Source organism: Lonchura striata, chromosome 3, assembly GCF_046129695.1.
Source record: "Lonchura striata isolate bLonStr1 chromosome 3, bLonStr1.mat, whole genome shotgun sequence".
NCBI classification, from domain to species: domain Eukaryota; kingdom Metazoa; phylum Chordata; class Aves; order Passeriformes; family Estrildidae; genus Lonchura; species Lonchura striata.
Window position 1 is genome coordinate 75943994 of NC_134605.1, and position 13757 is coordinate 75957750.

At 35.2% G+C, this 13757-nt stretch overlaps 1 long non-coding RNA gene across 1 annotated transcript in view; it reads right to left on the bottom strand.

Moving 5' to 3' along the window:
• Positions 1-13757, bottom strand: part of LOC110478569 (uncharacterized) — a 103230-nt gene that overhangs the window by 28666 nt on the left and 60807 nt on the right. The window contains exons 4-5 of the long non-coding RNA XR_013339607.1: positions 11844-12001; positions 11104-11177 (exon numbers count right to left, since the gene is read on the bottom strand). This is a non-coding gene — a long non-coding RNA (uncharacterized LOC110478569). The remainder of the gene's footprint in view (positions 1-11103; positions 11178-11843; positions 12002-13757) is intronic.

Below are 13757 nucleotides of genomic sequence, written 5' to 3' on the forward strand. Positions count from 1 at the left end.
CTGAGTACCAAAAAAACCACAGTCATAAATATTTTAATGGATATTTTGCTCCTGTGAAACAGATCACTATTATTTTGGTCTTTCTTATCCTCATATTGATGTAAAAAAAATCATGATTTCACAGGTGCAAGCTTGCCAGTACTTCTAGTGATATTCTGACTCATCTGAACACACAGAAGAGATACAAATATCCTACATGACTTACAAAACCTAGCCTGAAAAATCACCCCAGTAGCATTTCCTTATCCAGCCAAGTCTTTATCTGTCTTATATTTTAATGCGTACTCCCCAGTACAAAATGTATTTCTGTTTGCATGGGAACAGGGGAAAGAGCAATGGCCACTGCACCAGGAAGAGAACTGTATCCTAGCCAGTATCTCATTTCATTGAGAAAGGCTCTTGGCCCTCTGATACCATTAAGACAATCTACTGCTCTTCTCTCTTCTCTACACAGACAGCAGCTGGATCTACTGCATTGTTGCCAGGTTTTCTCATTCTACTATAAAGGACCAAAGGACCTCAGGAAAAAAAAAAAAAAAAAAAAAAAAAAAAAAAAAAAAAGTTGGTTGGTTGTTTTTTTTCTTTTTTTGTTTTTTTTTTTTTTGTTTTTGCCTATTCAGTGTTTCTGCCTACTTAACAATATTTATATATGAAAGCCTCTTGAAAATAAAAATATCTAAAACTAACAGTGATCAGAGTTTCAAGGATAACAACAGCAAAAATAAAATCTGTAGATGCTGTTAAAATTCAGATTTTGACAAGACAGAACTGCTACTATAACCACAGCCTCAGAAGACCTAGAGGCATCATACGGTTTAAAGGGTTTTGGGTTGTACCCAAAGGTTTAAAATCAAGTTATATCATAAATTTATGCTAAAGGGGTCTGTCTCTCCTTCTTGGTGCACATGGGCAGTACTTCATCAGTTTGAGGTGGCTGGGACACTGGTTAAATTCTCCCATTTTCTGCTGTTGGTCTCAGAACCACAGAAGCACTTTGTCACACTGATTGAAGTCTGACATACCCACTTTCATTTGAATAAGACTGTGCTTCTGTGGCAGTTTTGCTCTGCATCTGTCCATCCATGCCTTTTGTTTAATACAGTCTTTAATATAAACACGGAGTCTGTAGCAAAATTATGTGCCACTCAAATAACAAGCAAACAATCCTTTACCAATATAATTTTTTGTGTGCTAAAATTAGATATTTGTAATGAAAGCATAGACATACAAAACCTCTATTAAAGAAAAAGTAACATTTTAAAAAAGTATATTAGGAGATATAGGAAACATAAAATTATTTCTCTTTATGCTGCTCGTATGTTTTATTGCAAAGTTTAGTGAACACTGGCTTCCAGGTAATGTAGGTAATGAGGCAAAGAAAAAGGGCAGTCAGTTCCATATACCAATAATCCTACCACACCTTTTAGGAACAGATTATTTTACCTTTTTCTGTTAGTAATAATTAGAAAAAAAGATAACTGAGCAGAAGCAACAGAATCTACCGATAATATTTCATAATGTTTACTTCAGGATTAAAAAGCCAGATGCTGTAATTTTCCAAGATTAATCCACAGAATGAAAGAAAGCAAAAGCTTTGTGTATTGAAAACAATATACTAACTTTTTCTAGTATGAAAAAATGCAACTAATTTGTTGAAAACTGTATATTTTGCACCATATCTAGCAGAAATACAATGAAGGTTGTGATCATTGTTCCATGATGCACACTTGGAAAGAAACAACACAGTTAGCCTGCTTATTTTCAGGACATCAACGAAAATTAAATAGCAGTATTTGAAGAAAGAAAAAACTGTACTACAATCAACTGGTTTGAACTTTGACAACATATCATCATTTGCAACCGGTACCCCAGAATTAATTTTGGAGAACATCCCTATGACTACAGAGTTAATGGGAAATGAAAATGAGTATTTGCTTGAAGTTAATTGCTTGCCTCATATATTGCATAATGCTGTAAAGTACACTATTGAAAAATTTTTATTTGGCTTTAAAAGCTGTGTAACAAAAGTTTTCAATTACTTTATGTTCATCCACCAAAGCAGTTTCAGAATTATGAAAATATTTCACTTTACCAACATTCAATATGCTGAAACATTGAGGCTCATTTACAAAATGGTAATCATGATGGAAAGTATGCTATGCTTTCTATGTAGTTCGTTTTGTATACTCAGACAGAGCATTTTGAAGCTTTTTAAGTATGGTGAAAATCTCCCCATTGCCAGGTTCACCAGATTCTAAATATCCTATCGTTTGAATAATTTTGACAGGTATCTTCTTAGTAATGGATCTGCTAAGACAAGTTTCAAATTAATGTCCTATGTGAATGAACTGATTTTTTTAAAAAATGTTGGAATAATAGTAAAACTGAAAAATGCCTTTTAAAATAATAAATGGAAGTATATGGTAGTATAATGATGCATGTAAGAGAAATAATAAATAGGTGAGCAACAACATATCTAATATGATAAAAATAGTTTTCAACCCTGAAAAAAAGACATTTTCCCCGTATTTTCTTTGACGTAGGAAAGTTGGTGGAGCCTAGACCTATCTACTTCAGAGATGCTGTGAACTTCTCTAAGCTTTCACTTTCACATGCATATAATTTCCAAATACCATTTTTCTTCAGTTAATTTATTTTAACATTAATTTTTTAAATTAAATTTAATGATGACTATTGAGGGAAACTAGTATTAGCAAGGCAAAATTGTATTTTAGCTTAAATTTAAATTTATGAGGATCAAAATAAGTTCAACTTCATAATGAACTAAGGATACAAAATGATCAACTGCTAGAACAGTCTTAACAGAAAACAAGTTATAGGATTGTAAATCATAAAGATAAGAAAGGAAATTAATTTCAGTAGGCAGGTGTATTGTAACAGGTATCAAAAATCAACACAAAGACCCCTCTTATACATTCAGCTAAATTCAGTATTATATTTAAATAGTTACAATCAGAATTTTGCACTTAAAATTCACTGTGAATTTACAGGGAAAAGTACAATTTTTAGTAATTCCTGCTATTATAGACTGATATTGATGGCTCTGGAGATTTTTTTTTTTCATAAATTCACTTACTTTCTTCTATATGAAAGTTCATTCAAACTTTTAGACATCCTCAAGTAAAATGTTGAAATTGATGACAACCCAAACAACTGAGATAAACTGAAGATTTGCGAGGGAGATTAAGGGGCTTTTTTGCCATTCCATTAACAATATCCAACACAGCAGGTACTCCCACAGTAGATAATATTTCCATCCACTTCTCCTTTCATTTTGGACTTAGATCTGTAGGACCCAAGTGTGGTCCTAAACTGGTATAAATGTTGACCATCAAGTAATTTTAGATTGAATCTTATGTAGAGAAAGCTTAACCACCTTTTTTATCTAAAAAATTATTTGTGGAGTAGGGGTAGGAAGGTTTCTCTAGCATTGATTGTTAGATAAAAAATACATGAAATGTGTGTGTAAGTGTTAATAATAAAGTATTTGGTCATGTTAAGAAACAATTTAAATTATTCAACATGGGACAAATATTATGAATGCTGCAGGAGAGTAGATAATGCATTAGTTTCAACTGACCTTCGTATTAGGCAAAGACCAACTCTTCTAATGTCGAGGATGCTGAAAGTGAAACATTTCCACTTCAAAAGGCATGTTGAGGAGAAGGGAATTTGATTAAAATTGCACCAAAGTAGATAGTTCAGTACAGAAGCTGACTAATGCTGTGCATATTCCATCCTGAAAACTAATAGGAAAAGAGGACTTTTTTGCAATACATTAAATAATGCTCACTAAAGCAAGGTCTCCATAAAAATCTTTGCACTCCCTTTGAGTTCTCATTGAGCTCAGGAGCAAATCCTATATCCAAATTTGCTTTTAATCATGACATTTAATTAGTTTCTTGTGTAATTATGATCACCTATATGTATTGAATAACCCCTACTCTACCTATAAGAGTCTTTGAACTTAAAGCCTTAAGATATTCTGTAGACTTGCAAGAAAAATGTATGCAACTATGCTGGAATTCTGATGGCATAAATTATGACAATCACATATTTTTTCACCTACATGGAATGTATATATATATATATATATATATATATATATATATATATATAAAAGCACATAATTTTATGTGTCTGTATATATATTGTCTTATGTGCTCATACAAAACCATCCACACTTTTGTTCACCTTCCCTTCATCTTTTATTAGATGTTTGAGTATTTTTCTTGCATGTGGCTTTATGCTTAAAATTTACTTCTCCTCCTTTTATTTCCATCATGTGATTTTTCAAATGAAAGTTCACTGTGGTTTTGTGTACAAGTGAACAGTGCCTTGCAATTGTCATCAATGTTAAACTGCTTGTGTAAGTGGAATCCATTTTTTCTTCATCACAATGGCTTCTGAAGATTTATCAGACCTTAAAGAATTTGTGCTATCTACTTTCCATATTACTGAAGGAAAAATGTTTTTTCTTTTTCACTTTTTCTTTTTTTTTTTTTTTGAGAAAGCAACACAATTTGGAAGTGATAATGAGATTCTTTGATGAATCCCAAATCACATGTATGAGGTATCCTGCACATATAATGTGAATCAAGGATATGAGGAAACAAAATCTTCTTAAAATATTGTTTAAAAAAGTGTACCTAAACTCTAATAAAAAAAAAAAAAAAACAACACAAGAGTGTGTGAAGCCTTTCTCTCATAATTTTTTAAACTATAACATCATCTACATGTGTAATATGTTTTTGACATATTCAGAAACTAGGATTAATCTTATAATCCATTTATATTTCAGGTGGTAGAAGTGGTATTAACCAGAACAGACTATGACCTCTGACTGGTTAATCCTAATTAAAGCTGAGTAAGAGATTTCTTTGCAAAGTTTTCTGATGAATTCAATACCAGGCTGAACTATAACTCTTCTGGTGTGTGTTATTCCCACTACTTGAACAAAGAAGGGTGTGGGGTCACCCATGTTTTGGATCAATTTGGAGTTTCAATGGTACCTATGCAATGAAGTGAACTAAAATGGGAACAGCATGGCAGGGAAAAATAATATTTCCAGGGAAAAATAGTTAGCAGAACATGATACCATTAACCTCTACTTGACAAAATAATAAAATCCCTGTCCTACCCCCTGCCCTCCACTCCTTTTAAGAGTATGTTAAACTAACCTTCAGATGTTTTAAACCTCCTGCATGACAAGAATAAATCAAAAATTCATCAGAAGTAGAAAAAGGTAAGGTTAAATTTCCAATTCTAGCTAGCATAGATCCTAAGGTGGACAGATGCCCAAAGGGTGGTTCAAATGTGATGTGTGGTTTCTGGCTTCTTTACTGATTTAGAGCAGGGCAGAGAAGCTGCAATGAATAGTACAACTCAACCCAATGACAGGGACATGCTTACTACACTCGCATTTATTTTGTCCATGGAAAGGGGTAAGCAGCAGCTGACAGAGCCACATAAGGGTAGATTTATCTGTCATGTCACTGCTCCTTGCTAACTGCCAACAACCAACCAAGATAAATTTCTATACCGTTGTGTTACTCAGGTAAGGCTTACAAATTCACTGTAATATTAGAGGACATCAGTGCCAAAAGTGCTCTCAGCCCAACCTCAGATCCACTGGTAGTCAACCAGCAAAACAGACAAAAAAAACCTGCAATAGGCAAATGAACAAACAAACCAATCAACCAACCAACCATAGAAAAACCCTAACCCAAAATCAAAGAACAGGACTCTGAACTTACTTTAGCCTTCTTCGGGAGAGAAGTTCCCAGGGTTATAAAAAATCAGTTATGGGATATTCTTCAGATTTTTTTTCAGAAATCAGCAAAATGAGATGTTTAAATATTTTCTTCTGTTGGCCAATAGGTGTCACAATTAGAAGTATATAAGTTCTGTTCATCTCCAATTATTTTTTCCTGAGAAATAGTTCACTATCCTCATGATGAATAATGTGCAATTATCCAAATATTTAATGTGATAGCCATAAATTTTTTCTTCCCTCAAAAAAAAAAAAAAATAGGATTAATCTGAAAAATACTTGTCTTTTTCTGTTGGTAAAAATTAGTTATTTAGAATTTGAGATAATAGAGTTGTGTATCAGAACATGTTTATACAGCACCCTTTTTGGGGGAAAAATGCTTGTCAATTAAACTTGTGTATTTCTACTGAAATTTAAAAATGCCAAAACCTATTTGTATAAGCAATGTAAAAAATAAATATTTATACAAATGAAAATATATTTGTTGTTTCTTTAATGTGACTTCATTGTGTTTGTGCTTCCAAGTTTTTCACTTGGTGATATCCCTAATTATGCTTTTATAGGACAGATTCTTTTCCCTTTAGGGAGATGGTAAATGCTAGAGAAAACCTAGCTGCTTATTGAATCCAGTTCTTTACTGAAAAAAAATGAACTTAGCTCCACCCCTTAATTACCTTTAAATAAAGGCAATGTTCACTTCTAAAACTGGAACATATATTTAGATATTTAATTCTACAGGAGTTAGATGAGTACATATTCCTCTGCACTTGCCATTCCAGTCACAGAGCATGTTGTGACCTTTCCAGTGATCAGGTCAATATTGCAAGGCTGCAGATGGCCATTGAGTAAAAAGCTGCCAGTTCCCACTACTTCAGCTTGACTTTCATGCTGTCTCTTTTCCCCATTTGGTTTAAACTGCAACAGCTACAGCAATAATTAACTCATATACTGCTTTATCAGGGGAATGAGAGAAAGAGCACTGAGTCCTCTGAACTGTGTTGGAGAGCATAAAACAGTCTTCTCTATAGGCCTAGTAATTATTTATAGTCTTTTGACCCTTATAGCTGAACTGAAATCAGTCATTTATATGTTTTTTTCCAGGTTCTTTAGCTTTCTATGGTGGCTCGTCCCTGGCTGGACACCAGGTGCTGACCAAAGCCGCTCTATTTCTCACCCCTCCACAGCTGGAAAGGGGACAGAAAACACAACAGAAATCTTGTGGGTAAAGATGACAACAGGGAGACATCACTCGCCAGGTACCATCACAGGCAAAACATACTTGATTTGGGGAAAGTTAATTTAATTTATTACAAAAAAACCATCAGTACAGATTAGTAAGAAATAAATAAAAATTTTAAAACACCTTCCCCTCATCCCTCCTTTCTTCCTTGGCTCAACTTCACCCCTGAATTCTCAATCTTCTTTCCAAAAATGTCACAGCGGGATGTGGAATGGTTGTGGTCAGTTCATCACCAGTTGTCTCTGCCACTGCCTCCTCACGGGGGCAGAATCCTCCCACTCCTTCCCTGTTCCAGTGTGGCGTCAGTCCCACAGGAGCCAGCAAGAGTCCTTCCCAAAGGCTGCAGTTTATCCTCAGCCACTCCAGCATGAGTCCCCACTCTGTGGGGTCACAAGTCCCACCAGGAGCTTGCTCCAGCATGGACACCCTACAGGGTCACATTTTCCAGCACTCAGCTGCTCTGGAGCTGCTCCACTCTGGACTTGGATGGGCTGCAGGGGCACAGCTGCCTCACCAGGGGCTGCACCAGGGGCTGCAGGGCAATCTCAGCTCTGAAGCACCTGGAGCAATTCCTTCCCCTCCTTCTGCACTGACCCTGGTTTCTCTCACATAGTCTCACTCCCCATTTTTTTTCTGAAGTTGTACAGGTTGTTTTTTTCTGGCTGAAGCATTTTCTCTGAGGGACATGGAGAAGGGTTCTAAGATCTTCTCCCAAGAACATCCCCTGTAGCACCTCCAGCTATTAAAGCCTTACCACACAAGCCTGATATACTTGACTTAAAGTATTAAAATATTTATTTAATGGCAGAACATTAGGGCCAAACCATTTTCAACATGTAGTCATGCTCAAGAGATATTTTTAGTTCAGCTTTGCAGGCATTAAAAGAAAACTGCAGCAACTACCAATTAAGAAGTAGAACCTGAGTCAAGTAAAAATCAATTATTTAAAACTCCTGATATATTCCTTCATCAAGCAAATATAAAAACAAACAAATTATATGAGTATGTCAATCAGAAATACACACAGGGGAAGGGAAATGAGAGGGGAAGAAGCAAGGAGAGAGAGCTGTTCAGTATTTATTTTCTTTTGTAAGTGTTTAAATTTTAACAAATAGGGGGTAAATCCCCTAACCTGCAGCTTCATGTGAAGGTCTTCTATTTACATTTCTGTTAATTTCTTTCTTCATTCAACCAGAAATGGAAAACATAATCCCTTGTTAAGTTCATTGTGAAAAATCACATAGCATTAAAAACAGTCATGATTTAAATCAAAGATAAAGTTTTTAAAAGTGGGATTGGACCCCTGTGTTTCCCTTAAATAGGAATCTGAGAGTGAAAAGCAACTGTGAAGATCTCTCCCAGCTTGTGTTACAAGAAACTTAATCCATTTATTTACTACTATGATGTCCTGCTAACAGGAAACAAGCACAAACTAATTAAATGCTTCAGTACTTTATTTAAATGCTTATACTGCATCCCAGAAGAGAAGCGTGTCCACTGCAAGTTGTTCTTGTGGATATTTTGGATTTTTAAGCTTTGGTTATAACAGATGTGTAGCGGTTGTTAGCAAATTAGTAGTTATGGTTACAGTAAATGGAAAACAGAAACAATAATGACAGCAAATTATTTCAAAAATATTAGAAAAGCAAGATGAGCTGCTATGTTTCTAATGGCAACTAAACTAAACTAGACCTGTAAACCTATAAGACAAGAGCAAAATGTGAAAAATTTAGCCTCAAAGAAAGACATTTTATAGAAAGATTTATTGCTTCCAGATGCCAGTTGAAGCTCATAGTCCATGAACACCAGTTGGATTTATACTCCACAAAAGCTTCTTGTCATGATTTGTGTTTTACGCATTTGTAATCCTTAAGTTTTAATTGCATTACATAATTATGACATGGAAGATTACTTTTGTTTCATACCAGTGTGCCCAATTGAGATCAGTAACCTCCAAGAAGAGTGTAAATGAAGTAAGAATTTGAATGTTTTGTTTGAGGAACCAGCTTCCACCCAGCCTTCAAACTAATTGATTTTTTGAAATAATTTATTTACAGAATTTACTTTGATTATATGTTGGGGTGTTTTTGTTTGCATTTTCTAAATAGCTCTTTGGTTTACTTTATTATTTGTCTTGTACCAACAGATTCATAAAGCTTGAGACAGGTTCCTCTAGTCAGAGAAAATGACAGACTCCTCTAATGAGGGGTGTCTGACACTGGAGATAAAGAAGAGAAGAATGCACTAATCTTGAAGCAGAAAGTGCATCAACTGAAAATATTTACTGTTCCTATTAAAAATGAATTAACAAAAACAGGTGGCCTTTTAATTGAAGCCTTTATCACTCTTTGCTCAATTTCATTTAAATGCAAATTTGAAATCCTTTCTGTAAGCCAATAGAAAGTTGTAACTGAACAAGAACACCGTTTTACTAATGATGCAATTATGTGGTAAACCATTAGGCATATTATGGGATATGCTGGAAATATTAAGGCATTCAGAGAGGACCCTCTTTTTCAAGTATATCTTTTTAAACTGCTAAACTTGTCACCAATACAAGATACTTTGCTGAGTTTGGTAGGAAATTTATTTCAATTCAGCCTTAAACATGGTCTCCGGTATTTTTTTTGGGCTTTATATCTCCTTTTTCTCTTAGAAGGGGAGCTTTACAGTCAGAAAAGCCAAATCTTGCCATAGCTGTAAAAAAAAAAACAAAATACAAAAAAAAACCCCAGGTTTATTAATACTGAGGTCTGAAATTGAAGGCTGTGTTCAATTTCTGGGAAAGTGATAGTAAGTTAAGAGCCTATATGAAAACTGAAGCTTTCAGATGCTTGCTGATTTCAGATGCTTGGTGATTTCCATGCAGGGGGATTCTCCTGAGTGATCTTGAGATGTGATTTGTGGATCCTTCTGGAATACTGCTCCTTTCCTCTCCTTTCCTCTCCTTTCCTCTCCTTTCCTCTCCTCTCCTCTCCTCTCCTCTCCTCTCCTCTCCTCTCCTCTCCTCTCCTCTCCTCTCCTCTCCTCTCCTCTCCTCTCCTCTCCTCTCCTCTCCTCTCCTCTCCTCTCCTCTCCTCTCCTCTCCTCTCCGCTCCTCTCCTCTCCTCTCCTCTCCTCTCCTCTCCTCTCCTCTCCTCTCCTCTCCTCTCCTCTCCTCTCCTCTCCTCTCCTCTCCTCTCCTCTCCTCTCCTCTCCTCTCCTCTCCTCTCCTCTCCTCTCCTCTCCTCTCCTCTCCTCTCCTCTCCTCTCCTCTCCTCTCCTCTCCTCTCCCAGAAATCTAGTCCTTTTTATCTAGTTGTCAAAAACATTTTGTTGCCACACCCTAACATTTTAACTTTAATCTACATTGATAAATGGAGCAGGTTTCCTAATTAGGTTGACTTTTTCTTTAAAATATTTGTAGTCATACAAGGGTGAATCTTTTTCCTAAAAATACTGTCACAAAATAGCTGAGAGGAAGACAGCCTTATCCTGGCTGCTCCACATTAGTTCAGGCAAAATATCTGGCATAAGAAACAAAACTGGTCTTCCTGTGAGTATAATCTGAGTATTGTATTTAGAATTTAAATCGAAAAAGGCAAACAAACAAAACCACATACAAAAACCTAAAGAAAACAAAATCCCCAAACTAAAATAATAATAATAAATTGGAATACTACTCTGTTGTCGCAGACATCTCTAATAATACTAACTGGCTTTTAAGAAAGAAGAATTAGCCTCTTGGTGCCAGTAGCAGTACCTAGTCTGCATGGTGTGCTCAGTGCTTAATTGTGCCCCTTTATTTGGGCTTTTTTGTTGTTTTTTTTTTTTAATTCTAGTTTATAAAATATATATAAACTAAATAAATGCAAAACAAACAGACAGAAAAAAAGTACCAAAAAAATGAAAAAAACCAAACAGGGAAAAAAACCCTTACAATGACAATTTATATCAATATATATTTTGATATAAATACAATTAATATAAAAGGGGCAAAAAAAAATCACAGCTAGAGAAATAAAATTATTTGTACCCTAGAGACAGTTAAAGACAAAGAAATGGTAAGAGAGATACAATTGTAACTCACAGTAATATTTATCCCTCTTAGGGTATTAGGGAATATTTATATTGAGTTTTCCACTTCTGTGCTGCATCTTCATACTAGAAGAAATTAGAACAAACATTTTAGAAAGATGTCATATATACCTTCCATGATTCAGCTATCACAGGTTAATGTGGTAATTTCTGACCATGAACAGGAAAATTTTTCATCTGTTGGAGGAAAAAAAAAAAGAAAAATGTAGTCAGCCATATCAAAACTCTCAGGACTGTGTAAAAAGCAATTTTTGCAGCTTCCGCGTTCAAAAGTTCATATCAGAGGTGTGGTTGCATGTGATTTATTTTGCATATGAAAGAAATAGTCTCATGACTTTCCATATTAATAATCCACTTTCATTATAATATTAAATACACTGGGAAGGATGATACATCACCCAGGATAATATAAGTTGACATATACAAAGGAAGCGTAAGAAATCTTAGCTCCTTATATTGCTATTTTGCTTCTGGGTATCTCTGAAATGCTGAATGCATTTTTCATTTGATCTTAGCTTAATGCAGGCATCAGCTGTTTGCAGAGGGAAAAGCAGAATTTAAAAAAAATCCAGCCATCATTCAGCCAAACATTTAACTCAAAGAGTTTTCCAGTAATTGGTGAACTATTGAGATTCCTCTGACACCTACACAAACTATTGCGCAGAAAATGGGTGAATTGAGTTATACAGTTAACAGGTGTCTCCATAGAAGCCCATTTAATTTATTACTAACCTGCTTTCTTTTCCATAACCAAGTCAAGGGCATGGTATTTGGATTTTTACTCCCTGTTTTCCTTGGTAGCAGGAGTGGTCCTTTCCAGTCTGCAGAGGCAGACGAGGCAGCAGGCAATCTGCAACGGCTGATTCAGCTTCTTCTCCCTGAATAAGGAACTAATCCAATTGATACACGGTGAAGTAAACACATAGTGACATATTTGTAGACAAACTGTCATACTTTCAATTATTCCCTCCAAAAAATTATTTCAGAACTGCAGGCATGGAGTTTTAAAAGTCTGCCAGCCTCAGCAGCTAGTACATTTCTATGAGACCCGATCATTAGGGGAAAAAGTTAATTTCAGAACCATGTAGTACATTTCCTTTCATCTCCTAGTAAATCTTCATTGTACATTGCACTGAAAAATAGTGCAAATGTCCTTTTCACACTACGCATATATATACATTTTTACATATTTACATTTTTACTTGTGTTCTAAAAATTTTAAGTTTCTGTTTTCTTTCTGTTTTTTGTTACATGCTTGATTTATTATTTAGATAGCAAGCTGACTTTTTCCTCTCTTAAAATGTCTTTTCTTACCCCAAACCATATGCAGAACATATTTGAAAATATTTATCTTGGTTTGGCATGTACTAAATAGGTTAAATTTTCAAAATAAAAATTGGTTTAATTTTTTTGTGCTGAACACTGGTCTCATGCAGTGCAATGAAATTGAGACTCTACCTGCCTTGCAAGGAGCCTCTAAATTACAGTGTTATTATTGTAGAGGCTGGGTATAGACCCTATTGAGCCTTTTGCAACAAAGGAAAAATAAACTATTTAAACAGGGTGATGTACTTATCTGTCAAATTGTACTGAATATCCTTCCAGTGTGAATACCTCCTTTCTGAACAGAAGAAGAGTGTTATCATGCTCTGCCATTACATACTTGTAAGGGATAAAGAAGGAAGTGTTTTCTAGAGCATTTACTGAAGAGTCCATCAGACTGTAAATCCTTCAACTACAGTGCTTTTAGAAACAGGGCCATGTAAACAGTTGATGTGCCCAGGTTATTAACACAGCTGCAGAATTTGGAGTAAAGACGAATTTCCCTGAGCACTAGAAAAATAAAACATCAAGAGGTGTTCATGGCATGGTGAATTCTTCTTAGGGAAGGCCCTAGGGTGTCCTTTGTTTTCGTGGGTTTAGGGGAGAGCCTTTGTGGAGGGTTTTGGAGCTTGTGATTTATGAGGCAGATCATCAAATATATTTAGTTACTTCAATAATTCATGCCTAACCTTCAGTTAACTCTAGATTAGTTGATAAGATTTATATATGTGAGGAAAGAATTTTTAGAAGCTATCTAAGTAAGGCACTACTTGAGCTAATTATCACCGATGTGAAGAGCAAAGGCTGGGAACTACCTGTAAAAGGAGGCAGAGATGAGTAAGCATCTCTCAAATTTCATTTAGCTTCTTTCCTTTGGCTTTTTGAACTATGGATCATAATCTGGAATTAAGCTCCTATTCAAATTTTCCTGTTAAGAAAAGATATTTTTTTTACTCCCTTTCCTTTGAGAAAAGACAAAAGTACAAAATTAACAAAAATCAGAAGAGAGAGAGAGAGAGAATTCTTAGTAGCTTGGCAGGTTACCCACCAGTGCTGTAGGAAACTTAAATCCATCAGGTGGATGCTGAGAACTTCAAGAGCATCTCTATTAGAAGACTTCCTGAGTAAGCTAAAGGATAAATTTATTGATCCTGAATATTTTATAGTTTTCTGTCTTTAGCATGATCTGTTTGCTACTCTGGTACAAATCTCTTTCTAATCTCCTTTTGAGCTACTATATAATATACAAAAAATGTTTTACTTATTGGGAGAAAAGAAACACATATGCTGCATTGTCTGTTGACCACTCCCTTAATGTATATG